Source organism: Phyllobates terribilis, unplaced genomic scaffold, assembly GCF_046119375.1.
Source record: "Phyllobates terribilis strain yellow unplaced genomic scaffold, ASM4611937v1 Scaffold_40__1_contigs__length_11209783, whole genome shotgun sequence".
Lineage (NCBI taxonomy): Eukaryota > Metazoa > Chordata > Amphibia > Anura > Dendrobatidae > Phyllobates > Phyllobates terribilis.
The window spans coordinates 4,022,133-4,044,679 of NW_027362800.1; the positions used below are offsets into that span (position 1 = coordinate 4,022,133).

At 44.5% G+C, this 22,547-nt stretch overlaps 9 non-coding genes and 1 pseudogene across 9 annotated transcripts; all 10 read right to left on the bottom strand.

Moving 5' to 3' along the window:
- Positions 1–359: 359 nt before the first annotated feature.
- On the bottom strand, positions 360–539 carry LOC141186157 (U2 spliceosomal RNA; annotated as a pseudogene).
- Positions 540–1,659: 1,120 nt separating this feature from the next.
- Positions 1,660–1,849, bottom strand: LOC141185819 (U2 spliceosomal RNA). The gene has a single exon (XR_012260426.1). It is a non-coding gene; the product is annotated as a U2 spliceosomal RNA (small nuclear RNA).
- A 6,180-nt stretch (positions 1,850–8,029) lies between these two features.
- On the bottom strand, positions 8,030–8,220 carry LOC141187151 (U2 spliceosomal RNA). The gene has a single exon (XR_012261364.1). It is a non-coding gene; the product is annotated as a U2 spliceosomal RNA (small nuclear RNA).
- Positions 8,221–9,342: 1,122 nt separating this feature from the next.
- On the bottom strand, positions 9,343–9,525 carry LOC141185986 (U2 spliceosomal RNA). The gene has a single exon (XR_012260556.1). It is a non-coding gene; the product is annotated as a U2 spliceosomal RNA (small nuclear RNA).
- Positions 9,526–15,638: 6,113 nt separating this feature from the next.
- LOC141187152 (U2 spliceosomal RNA) lies at positions 15,639–15,829 on the bottom strand. The gene has a single exon (XR_012261365.1). It is a non-coding gene; the product is annotated as a U2 spliceosomal RNA (small nuclear RNA).
- A 1,119-nt stretch (positions 15,830–16,948) lies between these two features.
- Positions 16,949–17,139, bottom strand: LOC141187154 (U2 spliceosomal RNA). The gene has a single exon (XR_012261366.1). It is a non-coding gene; the product is annotated as a U2 spliceosomal RNA (small nuclear RNA).
- A 1,121-nt stretch (positions 17,140–18,260) lies between these two features.
- LOC141187156 (U2 spliceosomal RNA) lies at positions 18,261–18,451 on the bottom strand. The gene has a single exon (XR_012261368.1). It is a non-coding gene; the product is annotated as a U2 spliceosomal RNA (small nuclear RNA).
- A 1,121-nt stretch (positions 18,452–19,572) lies between these two features.
- LOC141187157 (U2 spliceosomal RNA) lies at positions 19,573–19,763 on the bottom strand. The gene has a single exon (XR_012261369.1). It is a non-coding gene; the product is annotated as a U2 spliceosomal RNA (small nuclear RNA).
- Positions 19,764–20,884: 1,121 nt separating this feature from the next.
- On the bottom strand, positions 20,885–21,075 carry LOC141187158 (U2 spliceosomal RNA). Its single transcript, XR_012261370.1, has one exon. It is a non-coding gene; the product is annotated as a U2 spliceosomal RNA (small nuclear RNA).
- A 1,122-nt stretch (positions 21,076–22,197) lies between these two features.
- On the bottom strand, positions 22,198–22,388 carry LOC141191416 (U2 spliceosomal RNA). Its single transcript, XR_012265410.1, has one exon. It is a non-coding gene; the product is annotated as a U2 spliceosomal RNA (small nuclear RNA).
- Between the last annotated feature and the right edge of the window lie 159 nt (positions 22,389–22,547).

Consider the following 22,547-nt stretch of genomic DNA (forward strand, 5'->3'; position numbering starts at 1 on the left):
ACTCCCCCCCTAGACCTGCCAAGAGAGGAACCCGTAAGGGAACCGCATCCCGACAAAATCCTAGTAAGGACGTGGACACACGTGAAAAAGTGGACACACAGTGACAAAAAAAAATTAAATAAATAGTGAAGGTTTCACAGTATAATACTGCCCGGACCTTCGACCGGGAATTGAAAAATTCCCCATCCTAAGGCCAGAAGGCCCGGAATAAGGGTGTGTGTGAAGAAAGAAATATTGAAGTGCTAGTGCAAATGTGCCATAAACTCAAGTGGGGTTCCCAATCCCAGTGAGTTAAGGCACCCCAGGGTCACCACTCCTGGGGCACTTCACACTTCGGGCTTTCGATCTTCCCCGGCCCAATGGCGTCCATCCTGGGGGGCCATGCTTTCCACCAGATGACTATATTAGCCACCTGGCGTACTAACAAGCGCCTAAACCCCAGTGTGCATAATGTATCAATCTACTAGGGCGGCCAACATCCAAAACCGCCTTTTCGAAAGATACTACACTTGATCTTAGCCAAAAGGCCGAGAAGCGATAACCAGAATTGGTTTCCGACTACGGTGCCACCCAAGGATTCTGAAAAGTCCATTTGTGGAGATGGCCACCTGGACTCCCGTTAAGAAGACATGCTGTCAACCTCTAGATCCCTCACATGCCTGCACTTTTCGGCTTGCTGCTGCTGCAATCCACGCGTTTTAGATCTGCATAACTCCACCTCTTTTAGCACAGTACCCTCAACCCCCGGCTGTTCCCACCCGCCTCAACACCGTTGGAAGGGAGGAGAACCAATTAAGGCGGGGGGGGGGTGGAACGAGCAGCTGTCTACCCTTAGCAGGAGGGTTGCTGATTAATTACCTCTCCTGCTGCTGCTGCTGCTGGCTGTCCAGCAGCAGACTGAAGGTTTCTGCTGCTGTGCGCAGGTATATAAAGGCTCAAAGCCTATTATGACACGCGCAGCCAGCGTTCCATTGCCACATTCCGTCTACTGCAGGCGGGATACCTGGATGGCTGAATGTCACTGAGAAGCTCACAGAGACCGCCATAAGCAACAGTTTAAAAGAATGCCACAGACTAATCAACCAAACTTTTTGGGTTGGTTTCTCTTTTATAGTCTGCAGGCATTAAATGAAAGAAGTCAGTGTTCCAGCAGAGGGAGACAACGTTTCAGAAAAGGCATTGTAGCAAACCAAAAAAGAAATTTTAAGCGCAGCAGAGTAACCAGCTCACATACCTGTTAGCTCAGGTGAGTTTAAAAGGCTGCTGTTGATAACAAGGGCATTTGCTAAATAGATGGTGTGTGTGCAACAATATACTGAAAGGTCAATTATATTGTGCAGCTTATCTCACCACCTGTAGTTATTTAGGTGAAAGCTCCAAAATGCTTGCCTAATATGTCTGTTTATCCAAAAGGAAGTATAGAGGGAGAGCTAGATAGATAGCATTGCATTACATTACATTACATGGCAATGCAATGCACAGTTGCTGAAGTTGAACCAAAATGAGCTTGTCATCTGGCTTCTGCAACTTTTAACATGAAAAATCCAATGAGGAGAAGAAAAGCAAAGCCAAAGAGTCCATCCCAAAATCCGACAAACAAGCAAAATGAACAAAAAGCATTGAATTCAATTCTTTCTGATTTTAGAAACTGCATTAAAGAAGGGGTGCACCGGTCCTGGAGATACTGCAATACCAGGTCAATGCGTGGAGTGGACAGAGCAAGCTCTTTTTCCATCTCCCTGTTCTAAAAATCCATTTAATATATGGTCCCCAGATAGGGGACGTATCAGATATTAAACTGATAAGAACAGATCAGGTTTCAACATAATTTATTAAGTGCGTAAAAGATGGTTTACAATCAAAAACAACAACACAAACAGTACATTATTAAAACACAGAATTCCACCCATAAAAACCCCATATACGATTAGCATCCCTCCTCCCAATACATTTGACATCCCTCAAGTAATAAATATACATCTGGCTAAAAGTAATTTTAAGACAATCCTTCACAGAAATAGCATCACGTTTAAAAAGTAAGATATTGCGTGCCTTCCAAAGGGCGTCTTTAAAACAGTTAATCAAACACCAACATATACAATACTGTTGAGGCGTCGGACATTTAAAAAGGCCATATAAAACATATTCATGGTTAAAATCTCTTAAACCGCAAGTCCATTTTAAAAGAATCCCAACTTTGTGCCAAAGTTCCTGTGCAAATGGGCAATTCCACATAAGGTGCAAGGTGGTTTCGTCATTAACACATGAGTCTCTGGGGCATTTTGCTCTGGCCACCAGGCCTCTCCTGTGTTGAAACTCTCTGGTGGGGAGGCACTGGTGGACCACCATCCATGCGATGTCCTTATGTCCATTTGCTAAGAATTTCCCGAAGACATTCTTCCAAACTTGCTTCGATCTCTCTTCTGAGAAATTTACTATGGGGGTCACATCTTCATTCCTCCTCAGAAAAGATAAAAGCTTCTTGCGGTCTTTAAAAATGTCCATATTAAAATCACCAAGGCTATAAAATCGAACAGTCTTTTCTAAGATTGCTTGGTGTTTGGGGGGGCATAGTAAAACAGGGGAATTCAACGACAACTTAAACCATCTTTTAAAAATCATCCCACAAGTATATTTTAAAAAATAACTTAGCGCACTATTACCATTAAAATGTTTGAAACAAAAGCAGAAATAATTTAAATACAAATAAATATGTAAATCGGGGACATCCCTTCCGCCGTTCATTTTATTCTTCCTCATTATTTCTCGCCTTAATTTTTCCATTTTGGAGTTCCATAAAAACATAAAGATCATCCTAGTCATTTTTTTAATTAAAACATCAGAGGGGGGGTACACCATAGCTATATACAGTATGAGGGGTAACAACACTGATTTTATAATTAAAATTTTCCCCTCCATTGTTAGGGACCTCAAACCCCAAAATGATATTTTCTTTGACATTTTTTCTATGACATTCTCCCAGCTTTGAGTTCCCACATTCTCCTCGTTAAAAACAACTCCAAGAATTTTTACATTGTCTCATTTTATAGTGAGCTGCGGGAGTTGGGCGGTGTCCCAGGATCCCAAAGTCAGACATTCAGATTTATTTAAATTAAGTTTAAAACCGGATGCCTGGGAAAAAAAATCAATGCGCAACACCGCCCTCCGGAGGGAAGCAGGGTCCACGCACACAACCGTCACGTCATCCATGTAGCCAAAGACTCTCACATCACTGCCACCTCCGCCTGGAACAGGAACCCCTCTAATCACTTTGTCTTTCCTTATTGCGCTCAGCAGGGGCTCCATGGCGCAGATGAACAGGATGGGCGACAAGGGGCATCCCTGCTTCACTCCGGACTCAAGGGGAACTCCATCTGTTAAAAAGCCATTAAGAGAAATTTGACTAAAACAATTTTTATATAAAATCTTAATACAATTTAAAAGCATATTAGGGATACCCATTCTTTTTAAAACTCTAAAAAGAAATCTATGAGAGACTCTATCGAAAGCTTTTTCAAAATCTAGGGCTAAAAGAGCTACATTTTGACCCCGGTCTCTGGAATACCAAATTACATCCCTTAATACGTTTAAAACCTCTGAAATACTTCTGCCTGGTACACTACAAACCTGCTCAGGCTGGATTAATTTGGCAATGACACTCCTGAGCCGGTCTGCAACCACCTTAGCAAGTACCTTGTAATCAACATTTAGGAGAGTTATGGGTCTCCAATTCGCTAGAGTACTGCGATCACCTTTTTTATATATCAAAGACACCACTCCTCTCCTCCACGAAAATGGCAACTGTTCACAAATAAAAACTTCTTTAAAAAGCATAAAAAGGTCCTCTTTTAAAATGTCCCAAAAAGTAAGGTAAAATTCTACAGGTAGTCCATCACACCCAGGTGCTTTACCCTTAGAGAAACTTTTAAAAACATAAAATAATTCCTCTAAAACAATATCGCGTTCTAAAAACTCCTGGTCTGTAAAATTTAACTTAAAATCGAGATCATTAAGAGCATCAGATAAAAAGGACTCATCTATACACTTTTTACTAAAAAGATGCTTATAAAAGTTAAAAGTAGCATTCAACATTCCCTGCATAGATGTTTCACCCTCTAGATTTGTGATCACTTCTCTTTTATCCATGACTTTTTTGAAGAAGAAGCGAGAGCACTTCTCCCCCTCCTCCAAGTGCTGCACTCTAGAGTTAAAAATAATCTCTTTCCCCTTTGTGTCTATGCAGTTCTGAATTTCAGTTTTTAGGCTAGCAATATCATCTCCCACCTCCACCCCTAGCTCTTTGAATTTAAAAAGTGTTTGTAGTTTGGTGTTAAGATCACTAAAACATCTTTTTTTCTCTCTAGCTTTACGTCTCCCTGCTTTTATAAAAAACATTCTGACTTTTTTTTTCAAATTTTCCCACCAGGTTACCATAGGGGCATCAGAAGGTTTTTGTCGCCGCCAGGCTTGATAGGCTTTAACAAAGTCTTGTCGAATCAGAGGGTCCTCCAGCAGGTAAGTACTTAGACGCCAGAGGCCCCTGTTGACCCTCTGTTCATCCCGGTATTCTAGGTGCACCTCCAAGCCCTTATGGTCAGAAAATATATTTGATGTTAAAACACATTTTACAGGGTTAAAATCATCTGATAGGAAAATAAAATCGATCCTGGAGGACACCCCTCTTCCGGACCACGTATAACCAGGGTCCGTCGGCAGGAGTGACCTCCACGCATCGCATAATTTAAAATCAGTTATAAAATCTTTCAATAGATGACATGACTTATCCAATTTGCGTAAAGGGTCACCCCCCGCTCGTTGTTCACTAGCACAAAGACAATTAAAATCACCCCCTACGATCAGGGGAGATGACCCAGTACAGTACAATGGCAATATCCCAAATAAATTAATTCTCTCTTGCTTATCAGGGTAAGCATAAATATTCATTACACGTAGGGTAAAACCATTAAATTTAAAATGCACTAAAACCACTCTGCCTGGTACTATTTCTGTGACAGCATTTACAGTAATATTTCTCCCACGACAGAGGAAGCCCACCCCCGCTGACTTGTTGTCATTGGAGCCAGACCAGATGGAGGGCCCCAGTCTCCAATCTGTCTTGATGTCATTATAATTTAGTGCATGTTGTATCCCGCATTCCTGTAATAAACAAATGTCAAAGTCAGCGGTTTCTAAATACTTGAATAGAGCAGCCCTACGAACTGGGCTCTTTAATGACCTCACATTCAGTGAGACAAGTCTTAATGTCGGCATTCATAGGTCAGGGTGGTGGATCTTCCATGAGGACACCTGACTCAAAGCCCTGTATGTCAAATTGCTCCAGGACATCCGGGCTAGAGGACCCAAACGACTCGATATTCTGTGAGCCGGCGGTTGCCCCCTCGTAGGTCACGGTTCCCAGCCACATTCCAGGAGACGCTGGGGCTTCGACATTCCGTCTCTTTTTCGGGGCAGACTCCACTAGGTCACTGGTGCAGTCCTCCTCTTCCTCCACCTCCTCCAGGGGGAGAGACTGGTCCATCAGGATAAGATCACCAACACCGATTCCCTGATGTTCGCCACCTAGAAGCAAAGCCCCCTCATCTGGCTGGCTAATCGCCCTGGAAGATCCTGAGGCCATCGCTGCGTGGTCCCCTGTAGCCAACCGCACAGGGGCACCACCCTCCAGCCCAACAGGATCGGTATCGGGAACCATCGACACGGAGGATACCCTCCCAGAAGGAGGACCCCTCCGCTCCGGTCCATGCGAGGTCCGCCCATCGTTAAGGGACTTCGATGCAGGGGCCGCCCCAGAGGGGCCTCCGGCTCCCTGCTCCATCCCAGCCTTCTCGCCCTTCGAACCGCCCTCCGACGCCGGCCCGCCAGTGAAGACCGGCGGGCGCATCGGCTCAGCTGCAGAAGATGCAGCTTCTGCGTAGGTCCTGGTCCTGGTCCTGTTGGGGCATCCTCGGAACATGTGCCCCGCCTCACCACAAAGATTGCATTTCCTCCCAGCGGGACAGTCCTTCATTAAATGTCCGTAACAGCTGCAATTATTGCAGCGGTCTACTTTCCTGCCCGTGCAGGACGTTTGGGTATGACCCATTTGTCCACAGTTCCTGCAACATACCGGCATTCCAGGGTAAAATAAGTAGCCTCTGCTCTTACCGATCACAAATGTTGAGGGAGGGTGTAGCATTCCTCCCACTCCGCTTGGGTCCCTCTTTAGACGGGCCATGTACCTCCTCTTGCCGCACCAGAAGCCTACCGCGTTCTTCACAGTGCCCAGGTATCTCAGATCGTCACAATAACGGATAAGGTAGGTCGAGATGTCTGCAGCTTCCACAAAGGGGTTCGGGAAATGCACCACGATAGGGATCTCGTCATAGGCATACAAGAGACAAAAGGTTAGCCCATCCAATTCATCCAAGTAGTTTTTCTCATTTACCTTTTGTACGAGTTGGTGACAGCATCCCTGGCTCTTGAAGGTGATGGTGTAAGTCCCCTTGTACTCATTGTCCTGGAAGCAGAATATGTCTTCCCGCCGAAACTCCAGAACTCCAAGCAGAATCCTATGGCAGATGTAATCCAAATTCTTCTCCGTCCTCGATCCTGCTCCAACTTCAATCCTCACGGTGTTCCGCATCCGGGCATCACCCGATGAATATGTGAGCGTTGCCGGCATCCTTCACTCAGGAACACACCGACTCTTCTCTCTGAAAGGCGCAAGCCTTCATGGGATCCCTTCCCGTTGCTCCCGGACTAATCCTTCCTCCCAATAGCAGCAGGGGGGTTAAGTCCCTCCGAAAAGGAACGATCCCCCCAGGCCGAGAGAAAGGGTACCAAGAGCACCTCACAGGCAAGACCACACAGGTAAACCTGATAGATCGTGCCAAAAGGCCGAGAAGCGATAACCAGAATTGGTTTCCGACTACGGTGCCACCCAAGGATTCTGAAAAGTCCATTTGTGGAGATGGCCACCTGGACTCCCGTTAAGAAGACATGCTGTCAACCTCTAGATCCCTCACATGCCTGCACTTTTCGGCTTGCTGCTGCTGCAATCCACGCGTTTTAGATCTGCATAACTCCACCTCTTTTAGCACAGTACCCTCAACCCCCGGCTGTTCCCACCCGCCTCAACACCGTTGGAAGGGAGGAGAACCAATTAAGGCGGGGGGGGGGTGGAACGAGCAGCTGTCTACCCTTAGCAGGAGGGTTGCTGATTAATTACCTCTCCTGCTGCTGCTGCTGCTGGCTGTCCAGCAGCAGACTGAAGGTGGCTGCTGCTGTGCGCAGGTATATAAAGGCTCAGAGCCTATTATGACACGCGCAGCCAGCGTTCCATTGCCACATTCCGTCTACTGCAGGCGGGATACCTGGATGGCTGAATGTCACTGAGAAGCTCACAGAGACCGCCATAAGCAACAGTTTAAAAGAATGCCACAGACTAATCAACCAAACTTTTTGGGTTGGTTTCTCTTTTATAGTCTGCAGGCATTAAATGAAAGAAGTCAGTGTTCCAGCAGAGGGAGACAACGTTTCAGAAAAGGCATTGTAGCAAACCAAAAAAGAAATTTTAAGCGCAGCAGAGTAACCAGCTCACATACCTGTTAGCTCAGGTGAGTTTAAAAGGCTGCTGTTGATAACAAGGGCATTTGCTAAATAGATGGTGTGTGTGCAACAATATACTGAAAGGTCAATTATATTGTGCAGCTTATCTCACCACCTGTAGTTATTTAGGTGAAAGCTCCAAAATGCTTGCCTAATATGTCTGTTTATCCAAAAGGAAGTATAGAGGGAGAGCTAGATAGATAGCATTGCATTACATTACATTACATGGCAATGCAATGCACAGTTGCTGAAGTTGAACCAAAATGAGCTTGTCATCTGGCTTCTGCAACTTTTAACATGAAAAATCCAATGAGGAGAAGAAAAGCAAAGCCAAAGAGTCCATCCCAAAATCCGACAAACAAGCAAAATGAACAAAAAGCATTGAATTCAATTCTTTCTGATTTTAGAAACTGCATTAAAGAAGGGGTGCACCGGTCCTGGAGATACTGCAATACCAGGTCAATGCGTGGAGTGGACAGAGCAAGCTCTTTTTCCATCTCCCTGTTCTAAAAATCCATTTAATATATGGTCCCCAGATAGGGGACGTATCAGATATTAAACTGATAAGAACAGATACTACACTTGATCTTAGCCAAAAGGCCGAGAAGCGATAACCAGAATTGGTTTCCGACTACGGTGCCACCCAAGGATTCTGAAAAGTCCATTTGTGGAGATGGCCACCTGGACTCCCGTTAAGAAGACATGCTGTCAACCTCTAGATCCCTCACATGCCTGCACTTTTCGGCTTGCTGCTGCTGCAATCCACGCGTTTTAGATCTGCATAACTCCACCTCTTTTAGCACAGTACCCTCAACCCCCGGCTGTTCCCACCCGCCTCAACACCGTTGGAAGGGAGGAGAACCAATTAAGGCGGGGAGGGGGGGTGGAACGAGCAGCTGTCTACCCTTAGCAGGAGGGTTGCTGATTAATTACCTCTCCTGCTGCTGCTGCTGCTGGCTGTCCAGCAGCAGACTGGAGGTGGCTGCTGCTGTGCGCAGGTATATAAAGGCTCAGAGCCTATTATGACACGCGCAGCCAGCGTTCCATTGCCACATTCCGTCTACTGCAGGCGGGATACCTGGATGGCTGAATGTCACTGAGAAGCTCACAGAGACCGCCATAAGCAACAGTTTAAAAGAATGCCACAGACTAATCAACCAAACTTTTTGGGTTGGTTTCTCTTTTATAGTCTGCAGGCATTAAATGAAAGAAGTCAGTGTTCCAGCAGAGGGAGACAACGTTTCAGAAAAGGCATTGTAGCAAACCAAAAAAGAAATTTTAAGCGCAGCAGAGTAACCAGCTCACATACCTGTTAGCTCAGGTGAGTTTAAAAGGCTGCTGTTGATAACAAGGGCATTTGCTAAATAGATGGTGTGTGTGCAACAATATACTGAAAGGTCAATTATATTGTGCAGCTTATCTCACCACCTGTAGTTATTTAGGTGAAAGCTCCAAAATGCTTGCCTAATATGTCTGTTTATCCAAAAGGAAGTATAGAGGGAGAGCTAGATAGATAGCATTGCATTACATTACATTACATGGCAATGCAATGCACAGTTGCTGAAGTTGAACCAAAATGAGCTTGTCATCTGGCTTCTGCAACTTTTAACATGAAAAATCCAATGAGGAGAAGAAAAGCAAAGCCAAAGAGTCCATCCCAAAATCCGACAAACAAGCAAAATGAACAAAAAGCATTGAATTCAATTCTTTCTGATTTTAGAAACTGCATTAAAGAAGGGGTGCACCGGTCCTGGAGATACTGCAATACCAGGTCAATGCGTGGAGTGGACAGAGCAAGCTCTTTTTCCATCTCCCTGTTCTAAAAATCCATTTAATATATGGTCCCCAGATAGGGGACGTATCAGATATTAAACTGATAAGAACATATTTTTTTTTTTTTTTTTTTTTAAAACCATTCAGGTTAGTTTTATAGCAAATCAGTAGGATATACCAAAACTGTTGCAAAAAAACTTCTCATCATCATGGCCATATTTATTAAGCATAAAGCAACCTAATATTACAGAAAGAAGAACATCTTATTAATATAAACCAAAAGATCACTGAAATTTTACAATATGCCTCGACTTTTTAAATTTCCATATTCCCTCGGCATCTGTTCCACCACCGCTACTACTATCCATCTTGTAAGTCAAAAATAGCCTAGAAAGAATAATCCTAATACATTCATTTACTGTAATTGATTTCCTTTTAAATACACAAAGATTCCTCACATCCCACAAACTTTCTAACACACAAGCCATAATTAACCATAAAACTCTCTCCTTTACACGTCCACTTGCACCAATACCAAACATAACCACACGCCAATCCACAAAAGTCACTCCTGCCAAACTCCTACACAACCCCCCTACACATTTCCACACGTCTTGCGCAAAATCACAATTCCACATCAGATGCATAACCGTCTCACAACCATTACATCCATCTCTTGGACAAACATCCGACCTAATCAAACCTCTCTTCTTTTGAACGTCTCTCACTGGAAGAATATTGTGAAACGCCATCCACACTACATCCTTCTGTTTGTTGGACATCCCATACATACCCAACTTTCTCCAAGCATCCGCAACCTCATTCCCTCTCAAACCAACAATATTAGACTCGACCTCATTTGCACACAATTTCCTATACACCCTCTTAGTCATTCTAAACTCATCCGCCGGCACACTCAGCAAATCATACTTCTTGACAAACTTCTCAATCACCTCATACCTCACCGGACACTTAAAAGACACAGGCACTCTCGCATCCCTCTTTCTCCAACCTAACCCATACAACATCCATCCTGCAGAATAACTTGCCATACATGCACCCTTATTACCTTTACCCAACAATACCACAATCGTCTTAATATAATGGAGCCCTAAAAAAAACTCAACATTAGGAAATCCCAAACCACCATGCTGGCAGGCCTTATAAAGGCTTTCCCTCTTCAGCTTCTCCATCTTGCTGCACCAGAAAAAAGAAAAAATCATTTTCTCAACTCTCTTCACTTTCCTAAAAGGGGATGGAAAAATTATGGCCACAAAAAGCAGAATGGGTAAGATCACTGCTTTGATAACTAGAACTTTGCCCCGCAAAGAAAGATCTCTCATTCTCCAAAAATTCAATTTTCGCTCAACACGCATACCACACTCGTCCCAACTCTCATTTCCTTTCAGATCATCATTGAAAAATACCCCTAAAATCTTAATTGCACTCTCCTCATACTTAACACCTTCCATACGAATACTGTCATCTCCAAAGCATTTGAAACTACACTTAGTCCAGTTAACTCTAAAACCTGATGCACCACAGAAAAAATCCAAAAGCAACCTCACCCTACTCATTGAAGCCATACTTTCACTCACCATCACAACATCATCCATGTAACCTAACACCTTCACATGCTTACCCCCACTCCCAGGCACTAACAATCCTCTCATCATTTTCTCACGTCTCACTAAACACAGCAAAGGCTCAATCACACATACAAACAAGACAGGGGACATAGGGCACCCCTGTCTTACACCAGACCTAATCATCACTTTGTCAGACAACCATCCATTCACTAAAAACTCACTTGACACATAATCATATAAAGACTTAACTCCATTCAGAAAAACCCTAGGGAAACCCATCCTCTCCAATACTTTAAACAGAAACACATGCGAAACTCTATCAAAAGCCTTTTCGAAATCAATTGCTAACACCATACACTTCTGCTTTCTAGTCTTACAATCCCCAAGCATATCCCTTAACAATAACAAATTATCACTTATACTCCGACCAGGCACGGCACACACTTGGTCATCCTCCACAACCCTACCAATCACCTCACGCATACGATTTGCTAACAATTTACTGTAGACCTTATAATCAACGTTAAGCAATGATATGGGTCTCCAGTTCTCCAAACGCTTTTTCTCACCCTTCTTAAACACAAGAACCACTATACCCTCTTTCATACTGTCACACAAAACACCATTCATCCACATATACCTACAAACCTCAGTCAAGTCCTTACCCAAAAACTCCCAAGCTTTCACATACAGCTCCACAGGCAACCCATCCTTCCCAGGCGTCTTATTCTTTTTAGCACTCATAACAACATTCCTCACCTCATCCAAAATAACATCCGCACACAAAGCATCACATTCATCCGAACCAAGTCTCTTCTCCATACCACTCAATACATGCGACACAAGTCCAGGATCAATCCATTTCTCATCGTACAACTTACTATAGAAGCCATTCACCTCATTCAACACATTCTTCCCAACCACACTAGATCCATCTTCACCTACCACTTCACTCAAATCCAACTTCCTTCCATTCATTTTTTTAAAAAAGTACCTGGTGCACTTTTCATTCTTTTCCAAATGCTCTAACTTGGTACGGTAAATAATCTCTTTACCTTTTTCATCCAGAAGACATTTTAACTCATTCTTAGCAACCTCAAGCTGATCAGACATATCCATTCCTTTCCTAACACACCCACGCAACCAATCAATCCGTCTACTTAAGTCATTAAATCTATTACGATATCTGGCAGCTTTTTTGTAGCCCCATTTTTTAAAGAAAGTTTTTAACTGTAATTTCACCCAATCCCACCATTCAAGCACACTACCAAAATCACGCTTACGCCACCTCCAACTTGCATACCTTTTCTCCAACTCACTCATCACCTCCTCATCCTCCAACAACCTCGTATTCAATTTCCAAACCCCACCCCCAAACACCATGTCCCCATTCGCACTAAAAACTCCACGCAAACACTCATGATCAGAAAAAGGTACCTTATGTTGAACATAACTTGAACAAACCATATTTTTGGAAAATAACATCCTATCTATCCTCGATGAAATATTACCACGGTCAGCATAATATGTAGGCGGTGGTGGAATGCCATACTCAAGTATTGCAGCGTCTAAGAAAGAAAAATCAGAAATAAGTTGAGATAACTTTTTTCCTGTAATGTCCACATTACCTTCTGTGACACAATTACAGTCACCAACAAAAACTGTAGGAATTTTTCCAGGGAGAAAAAAACTCAATTTCTCAAGAAGAGCAAGCCGCTCCTCTTTTTTAGTAGGACAATATAAATTAATCATTCTAACCTTCCACCCCCTATAACTCAAAAAAACAATAATGCAGCGACCCACCTCCACAACCGTGTAACTATCAATAGTAATATTCTTATTACCAACTAAAATCCCCACACCATCATTTTTGTTAAAGCTGGACCCCGACCAAACATACTGGCCATAAGGCCAGTCCTTATCCCCTGGAGATTCAGTAATCCCACACTCTTGTAGACAATAGACATCTGCACTCAAACCCTTTAGATAATCCAGAACTGTTGTTCTTCGGGTAACAGATCTAATTTGCCTAACATTAAGGGACACAATGTCCCATCCAGAATGATGCGGCATAACTAAAGGGGATCACACATAACCTGAAAAAAAAAGAAAGAAAACATCAACTCAACCTTCATCAAGCAAAGCAAAGCTATTACCATCTGGCTGAATGCCAAATGTAACAATGTCAGGAGAAAATACATCTGATGGGTAAGCACGAGAGTCCACCGGGCTATCACACACGGCAGCAATGGATGAACACTCAGTCCTTGGCTTCTTCTTGACCACATCAGGATCCTCCTCATCAGAGAAACGGACAGCAGACAAGTCCCCTTGGCCACCGCCCCCGATCTCCTCTGAAGCAGTATTGCACCAAGATATGACAGGAGAATTGGACAAGTCCATTTCCCCCTCACCACGGACACCAAACTGGGGAGGGAAAGGTGACATCACCTCTGGAATCACCATGTCAAAGCCTCCTGACGCAGGAGGCTGAAGCTGGGCATCTTCAAATATGTCGTCCATCTGAGTGCCATCCTCTTCCTCTTGGGGAGCAGTTGCCTCCCCGACATCCGGAAGGGGACCTTGTGGAACCCTAGTAGAAGTCGAAGGAACAGCAGGCCCCTCCGCGACCACTTGAGCAAAAGACTTAGGAGTGGTTCTAGCTTGACACTGCCTAAGAACATGCCCCTCCTCACCACAAGCATCACACTTTACCTGGTTCTTGCAGTCTTTCGCCATATGACCAGACGTGTTACACCTCCTGCAGGTTGGAGGATACCTGCAGGACTCCTGGACATGACCATACTTGTTACATCTTCTGCAGAAAAAAGGAGCATCAGGAAAGTACAAGAAACCAGTGTCTCTCCCAATAGAGAAACTCATAGGAGGATAATGTATGCCCCCTGGCCCCTCGGGGTCTGTAGCAAAACGAACAAAGTACTTGTATTTGCCAGTCCACAAGCCTTCTTCATTCGAGATCTTGTGGGAAAAATGCACATAAGTACAATGCCTCCTCAAGAATACAGTAATGTCCTCCTGGGGGATAAAGGGATTGTGCATAAACACAACAACAGGAACATCCCCATTTGAATAGAGGACAGTAAAAGTGAGTCCATCTAGGAGGGAGTTCTCAGTATGGCCTTTCAAGGTTCTATAAAGATTTTGGCAAGCAGCCATAGTAGAAAGAACAAGCACATACCTTCCATGACTTCTAAATTCCTGCAGGCAAAGAATGTCCGACTTCTTAATCTTCAATGCTTCATAGAAGATGGCATTCACCAGGTAGGACATGGAAAAATGTCCCTTCTTCTCCTCGGAAATCTCAATGCGAAATCCATTCTTGACCCGGGGGTCCCCGGTCCCAGCAAATTTCAGCTTGACTCCCATAGTCAGCCACGGAAATCGCCTTCCCGTTTCCTCCTCACTCTCCCCCTATAGCAGCATCCAGCTTAAGCCACCGGAGTGGCGATGCTGGAAGGCCGAGGGCTAGCACTCAAGGAACCTGATGTCCAGACACTTGATCTGAGCCAAAAGGCCGAGAAGCGATAACCAGAATTGGTTTCCGACTACGGTGCCACCCAAGGATTCTGAAAAGTCCATTTGTGGAGATGGCCACCTGGACTCCCGTTAAGAAGACATGCTGTCAACCTCTAGATCCCTCACATGCCTGCACTTTTCGGCTTGCTGCTGCTGCAATCCACGCGTTTTAGATCTGCATAACTCCACCTCTTTTAGCACAGTACCCTCAACCCCCGGCTGTTCCCACCCGCCTCAACACCGTTGGAAGGGAGGAGAACCAATTAAGGCGGGGGGGGGGGTGGAACGAGCAGCTGTCTACCCTTAGCAGGAGGGTTGCTGATTAATTACCTCTCCTGCTGCTGCTGCTGCTGGCTGTCCAGCAGCAGACTGAAGGTGGCTGCTGCTGTGCGCAGGTATATAAAGGCTCAGAGCCTATTATGACACGCGCAGCCAGCGTTCCATTGCCACATTCCGTCTACTGCAGGCGGGATACCTGGATGGCTGAATGTCACTGAGAAGCTCACAGAGACCGCCATAAGCAACAGTTTAAAAGAATGCCACAGACTAATCAACCAAACTTTTTGGGTTGGTTTCTCTTTTATAGTCTGCAGGCATTAAATGAAAGAAGTCAGTGTTCCAGCAGAGGGAGACAACGTTTCAGAAAAGGCATTGTAGCAAACCAAAAAAGAAATTTTAAGCGCAGCAGAGTAACCAGCTCACATACCTGTTAGCTCAGGTGAGTTTAAAAGGCTGCTGTTGATAACAAGGGCATTTGCTAAATAGATGGTGTGTGTGCAACAATATACTGAAAGGTCAATTATATTGTGCAGCTTATCTCACCACCTGTAGTTATTTAGGTGAAAGCTCCAAAATGCTTGCCTAATATGTCTGTTTATCCAAAAGGAAGTATAGAGGGAGAGCTAGATAGATAGCATTGCATTACATTACATTACATGGCAATGCAATGCACAGTTGCTGAAGTTGAACCAAAATGAGCTTGTCATCTGGCTTCTGCAACTTTTAACATGAAAAATCCAATGAGGAGAAGAAAAGCAAAGCCAAAGAGTCCATCCCAAAATCCGACAAACAAGCAAAATGAACAAAAAGCATTGAATTCAATTCTTTCTGATTTTAGAAACTGCATTAAAGAAGGGGTGCACCGGTCCTGGAGATACTGCAATACCAGGTCAATGCGTGGAGTGGACAGAGCAAGCTCTTTTTCCATCTCCCTGTTCTAAAAATCCATTTAATATATGGTCCCCAGATAGGGGACGTATCAGATATTAAACTGATAAGAACAGATACTACACTTGATCTTAGCCAAAAGGCCGAGAAGCGATAACCAGAATTGGTTTCCGACTACGGTGCCACCCAAGGATTCTGAAAAGTCCATTTGTGGAGATGGCCACCTGGACTCCCGTTAAGAAGACATGCTGTCAACCTCTAGATCAGTCACATGCCTGCACTTTTCGGCTTGCTGCTGCTGCAATCCACGCGTTTTAGATCTGCATAACTCCACCTCTTTTAGCACAGTACCCTCAACCCCCGGCTGTTCCCACCCGCCTCAACACCGTTGGAAGGGAGGAGAACCAATTAAGGCGGGGGGGGGTGGAACGAGCAGCTGTCTACCCTTAGCAGGAGGGTTGCTGATTAATTACCTCTCCTGCTGCTGCTGCTGCTGGCTGTCCAGCAGCAGACTGAAGGTGGCTGCTGCTGTGCGCAGGTATATAAAGGCTCAGAGCCTATTATGACACGCGCAGCCAGCGTTCCATTGCCACATTCCGTCTACTGCAGGCGGGATACCTGGATGGCTGAATGTCACTGAGAAGCTCACAGAGACCGCCATAAGCAACAGTTTAAAAGAATGCCACAGACTAATCAACCAAACTTTTTGGGTTGGTTTCTCTTTTATAGTCTGCAGGCATTAAATGAAAGAAGTCAGTGTTCCAGCAGAGGGAGACAACGTTTCAGAAAAGGCATTGTAGCAAACCAAAAAAGAAATTTTAAGCGCAGCAGAGTAACCAGCTCACATACCTGTTAGCTCAGGTGAGTTTAAAAGGCTGCTGTTGATAACAAGGGCATTTGCTAAATAGATGGTGTGTGTGCAACAATATACTGAAAGGTCAATTATATTGTGCAGCTTATCTCACCACCTGTAGTTATTTAGGTGAAAGCTCCAAAATGCTTGCCTAATATGTCTGTTTATCCAAAAGGAAGTATAGAGGGAGAGCTAGATAGATAGCATTGCATTACATTACATTACATGGCAATGCAATGCACAGTTGCTGAAGTTGAACCAAAATGAGCTTGTCATCTGGCTTCTGCAACTTTTAACATGAAAAATCCAATGAGGAGAAGAAAAGCAAAGCCAAAGAGTCCATCCCAAAATCCGACAAACAAGCAAAATGAACAAAAAGCATTGAATTCAATTCTTTCTGATTTTAGAAACTGCATTAAAGAAGGGGTGCACCGGTCCTGGAGATACTGCAATACCAGGTCAATGCGTGGAGTGGACAGAGCAAGCTCTTTTTCCATCTCCCTGTTCTAAAAATCCATTTAATATATGGTCCCCAGATAGGGGACGTATCAGATATTAAACTGATAAGAACAGATACTACACTTGATCTTAGCCAAAAGGCCGAGAAGCGATAACCAGAATTGGTTTCTGACTACGGTGCCACCCAAGGATTCTGAAAAGTCCATTTGTGGAGATGGCCACCTGGACTCCCGTTAAGAAGACATGCTGTCAACCTCTAGATCCCTCACATGCCTGCACTTTTCGGCTTGCTGCTGCTGCAATCCACGCGTTTTAGATCTGCATAACTCCACCTCTTTTAGCACAGTACCCTCAACCCCCGGCTGTTCCCACCCGCCTCAACACTGTCGGAAGGGAGGAGAACCAATTAAGGCGGGGGGGGGGGTGGAACGAGCAGCTGTCTACCCTTAGCAGGAGGGTTGCTGATTAATTACCTCTCCTGCTGCTGCTGCTGCTGGCTGTCCAGCAGCAGACTGAAGGTGGCTGCTGCTGTGCGCAGGTATATAAAGGCTCAGAGCCTATTATGACACGCGCAGCCAGCGTTCCATTGCCACATTCCGTCTACTGCAGGCGGGATACCTGGATGGCTGAATGTCACTGAGAAGCTCACAGAGACCGCCATAAGCAACAGTTTAAAAGAATGCCACAGACTAATCAACCAAACTTTTTGGGTTGGTTTCTCTTTTATAGTCTGCAGGCATTAAATGAAAGAAGTCAGTGTTCCAGCAGAGGGAGACAACGTTTCAGAAAAGGCATTGTAGCAAACCAAAAAAGAAATTTTAAGCGCAGCAGAGTAACCAGCTCACATACCTGTTAGCTCAGGTGAGTTTAAAAGGCTGCTGTTGATAACAAGGGCATTTGCTAAATAGATGGTGTGTGTGCAACAATATACTGAAAGGTCAATTATATTGTGCAGCTTATCTCACCACCTGTAGTTATTTAGGTGAAAGCTCCAAAATGCTTGCCTAATATGTCTGTTTATCCAAAAGGAAGTATAGAGGGAGAGCTAGATAGATAGCATTGCATTACATTACATTACATGGCAATGCAATGCACAGTTGCTGAAGTTGAACCAAAATGAGCTTGTCATCTGGCTTCTGCAACTTTTAACATGAAAAATCCAATGAGGAGAAGAAAAGCAAAGCCAAAGAGTCCATCCCAAAATCCGACAAACAAGCAAAATGAACAAAAATCATTGAATTCAATTCTTTCTGATTTTAGAAACTGCATTAAAGAAGGGGTGCACCGGTCCTGGAGATACTGCAATACCAGGTCAATGCGTGGAGTGGACAGAGCAAGCTCTTTTTCCATCTCCCTGTTCTAAAAATCCATTTAATATATGGTCCCCAGATAGGGGACGTATCAGATATTAAACTGATAAGAACAGATACTACACTTGATCTTAGCCAAAAGGCCGAGAAGCGATAACCAGAATTGGTTTCCGACTACGGTGCCACCCAAGGATTCTGAAAAGTCAATTTGTGGAGATGGCCACCTGGACTCCCGTTAAGAAGACATGCTGTCAACCTCTAGATCCCTCACATGCCTGCACTTTTCGGCTTGCTGCTGCTGCAATCCACGCGTTTTAGATCTGCATAACTCCACCTCTTTTAGCACAGTACCCTCAACCCCCGGCTGTTCCCACCCGCCTCAACACCGTTGGAAGGGAGGAGAACCAATTAAGGCGGGGGGGGGGGTGGAACGAGCAGCTGTCTACCCTTAGCAGGAGGGTTGCTGATTAATTACCTCTCCTGCTGCTGCTGCTGCTGGCTGTCCAGCAGCAGACTGAAGGTGGCTGCTGCTGTGCGCAGGTATATAAAGGCTCAGAGCCTATTATGACACGCGCAGCCAGCGTTCCATTGCCACATTCCGTCTACTGCAGGCGGGATACCTGGATGGCTGAATGTCACTGAGAAGCTCACAGAGACCGCCATAAGCAACAGTTTAAAAGAATGCCACAGACTAATCAACCAAACTTTTTGGGTTGGTTTCTCTTTTATAGTCTGCAGGCATTAAATGAAAGAAGTCAGTGTTCCAGCAGAGGGAGACAACGTTTCAGAAAAGGCATTGTAGCAAACCAAAAAAGAAATTTTAAGCGCAGCAGAGTAACCAGCTCACATACCTGTTAGCTCAGGTGAGTTTAAAAGGCTGCTGTTGATAACAAGGGCATTTGCTAAATAGATGGTGTGTGTGCAACAATATACTGAAAGGTCAATTATATTGTGCAGCTTATCTCACCACCTGTAGTTATTTAGGTGAAAGCTCCAAAATGCTTGCCTAATATGTCTGTTTATCCAAAAGGAAGTATAGAGGGAGAGCTAGATAGATAGCATTGCATTACATTACATTACATGGCAATGCAATGCACAGTTGCTGAAGTTGAACCAAAATGAGCTTGTCATCTGGCTTCTGCAACTTTTAACATGAAAAATCCAATGAGGAGAAGAAAAGCAAAGCCAAAGAGTCCATCCCAAAATCCGACAAACAAGCAAAATGAACAAAAATCATTGAATTCAATTCTTTCTGATTTTAGAAACTGCATTAAAGAAGGGGTGCACCGGTCCTGGAGATACTGCAATACCAGGTCAATGCGTGGAGTGGACAGAGCAAGCTCTTTTTCCATCTCCCTGTTCTAAAAATCCATTTAATATATGGTCCCCAGATAGGGGACGTATCAGATATTAAACTGATAAGAACAGATACTACACTTGATCTTAGCCAAAAGGCCGAGAAGCGATAACCAGAATTGGTTTCCGACTACGGTGCCACCCAAGGATTCTGAAAAGTCCATTTGTGGAGATGGCCACCTGGACTCCCGTTAAGAAGACATGCTGTCAACCTCTAGATCCCTCACATGCCTGCACTTTTCGGCTTGCTGCTGCTGCAATCCACGCGTTTTAGATCTGCATAACTCCACCTCTTTTAGCACAGTACCCTCAACCCCCGGCTGTTCCCACCCGCCTCAACACCGTTGGAAGGGAGGAGAACCAATTAAGGCGGGGGGGGGGGTGGAACGAGCAGCTGTCTACCCTTAGCAGGAGGGTTGCTGATTAATTACCTCTCCTGCTGCTGCTGCTGCTGGCTGTCCAGCAGCAGACTGAAGGTGGCTGCTGCTGTGCGCAGGTATATAAAGGCTCAGAGCCTATTATGACACGCGCAGCCAGCGTTCCATTGCCACATTCCGTCTACTGCAGGCGGGATACCTGGATGGCTGAATGTCACTGAGAAGCTCACAGAGACCGCCATAAGCAACAGTTTAAAAGAATGCCACAGACTAATCAACCAAACTTTTTGGGTTGGTTTCTCTTTTATAGTCTGCAGGCATTAAATGAAAGAAGTCAGTGTTCCAGCAGAGGGAGACAACGTTTCAGAAAAGGCATTGTAGCAAACCAAAAAAGAAATTTTAAGCGCAGCAGAGTAACCAGCTCACATACCTGTTAGCTCAGGTGAGTTTAAAAGGCTGCTGTTGATAACAAGGGCATTTGCTAAATAGATGGTGTGTGTGCAACAATATACTGAAAGGTCAATTATATTGTGCAGCTTATCTCACCACCTGTAGTTATTTAGGTGAAAGCTCCAAAATGCTTGCCTAATATGTCTGTTTATCCAAAAGGAAGTATAGAGGGAGAGCTAGATAGATAGCATTGCATTACATTACATTACATGGCAATGCAATGCACAGTTGCTGAAGTTGAACCAAAATGAGCTTGTCATCTGGCTTCTGCAACTTTTAACATGAAAAATCCAATGAGGAGAAGAAAAGCAAAGCCAAAGAGTCCATCCCAAAATCCGACAAACAAGCAAAATGAACAAAAAGCATTGAATTCAATTCTTTCTGATTTTAGAAACTGCATTAAAGAAGGGGTGCACCGGTCCTGGAGATACTGCAATACCAGGTCAATGCGTGGAGTGGACAGAGCAAGCTCTTTTTCCATCTCCCTGTTCTAAAAATCCATTTAATATATGGTCCCCAGATAGGGGACGTATCAGATATTAAACTGATAAGAACAGATACTACACTTGATCTTAGCCAAAAGGCCGAGAAGCGATAACCAGAATTGGTTTCCGACTACGGTGCCACCCAAGGATTCTGAAAAGTCCATTTGTGGAGATGGCCACCTGGACTCCCGTTAAGAAGACATGCTGTCAACCTCTAGATCCCTCACATGCCTGCACTTTTCGGCTTGCTGCTGCTGCAATCCACGCGTTTTAGATCTGCATAACTCCACCTCTTTTAGCACAGTACCCTCAACCCCCGGCTGTTCCCACCCGCCTCAACACCGTTGGAAGGGAGGAGAACCAATAAAGGCGGGGGGTGGGGGTGGAACGAGCAGCTGTCTACCCTTAGCAGGAGGGTTGCTGATTAATTACCTCTCCTGCTGCTGCTGCTGCTGGCTGTCCAGCAGCAGACTGAAGGTGGCTGCTGCTGTGCGCAGGTATATAAAGGCTCAGAGCCTATTATGACACGCGCAGCCAGCGTTCCATTGCCACATTCCGTCTACTGCAGGCGGGATACCTGGATGGCTGAATGTCACTGAGAAGCTCACAGAGACCGCCATAAGCAACAGTTTAAAAGAATGCCACAGACTAATCAACCAAACTTTTTGGGTTGGTTTCTCTTTTATAGTCTGCAGGCATTAAATGAAAGAAGTCAGTGTTCCAGCAGAGGGAGACAACGTTTCAGAAAAGGCATTGTAGCAAACCAAAAAAGAAATTTTAAGCGCAGCAGAGTAACCAGCTCACATACCTGTTAGCTCAGGTGAGTTTAAAAGGCTGCTGTTGATAACAAGGGCATTTGCTAAATAGATGGTGTGTGTGCAACAATATACTGAAAGGTCAATTATATTGTGCAGCTTATCTCACCACCTGTAGTTATTTAGGTGAAAGCTCCAAAATGCTTGCCTAATATGTCTGTTTATCCAAAAGGAAGTATAGAGGGAGAGCTAGATAGATAGCATTGCATTACATTACATTACATGGCAATGCAATGCACAGTTGCTGAAGTTGAACCAAAATGAGCTTGTCATCTGGCTTCTGCAACTTTTAATATGAAAAATCCAATGAGGAGAAGAAAAGCAAAGCCAAAGAGCCCATCCCAAAATCCGACAAACAAGCAAAATGAACAAAAAGCATTGAATTCAATTCTTTCTGATTTTAGAAACTGCATTAAAGAAGGGGTGCACCGGTCCTGGAGATACTGCAATACCAGGTCAATGCGTGGAGTGGACAGAGCAAGCTCTTTTTCCATCTCCCTGTTCTAAAAATCCATTTAATATATGGTCCCCGGATAGGGGACGTATCAGATATTAAACTGATAAGAACAGATACTACACTTGATCTTAGCCAAAAGGCCGAGAAGCGATAACCAGAATTGGTTTCCGACTACGGTGCCACCCAAGGATTCTGAAAAGTCCATTTGTGGAGATGGCCACCTGGACTCCCGTTAAGAAGACATGCTGTCAACCTCTAGATCCCTCACATGCCTGCACTTTTCGGCTTGCTGCTGCTGCAATCCACGCGTT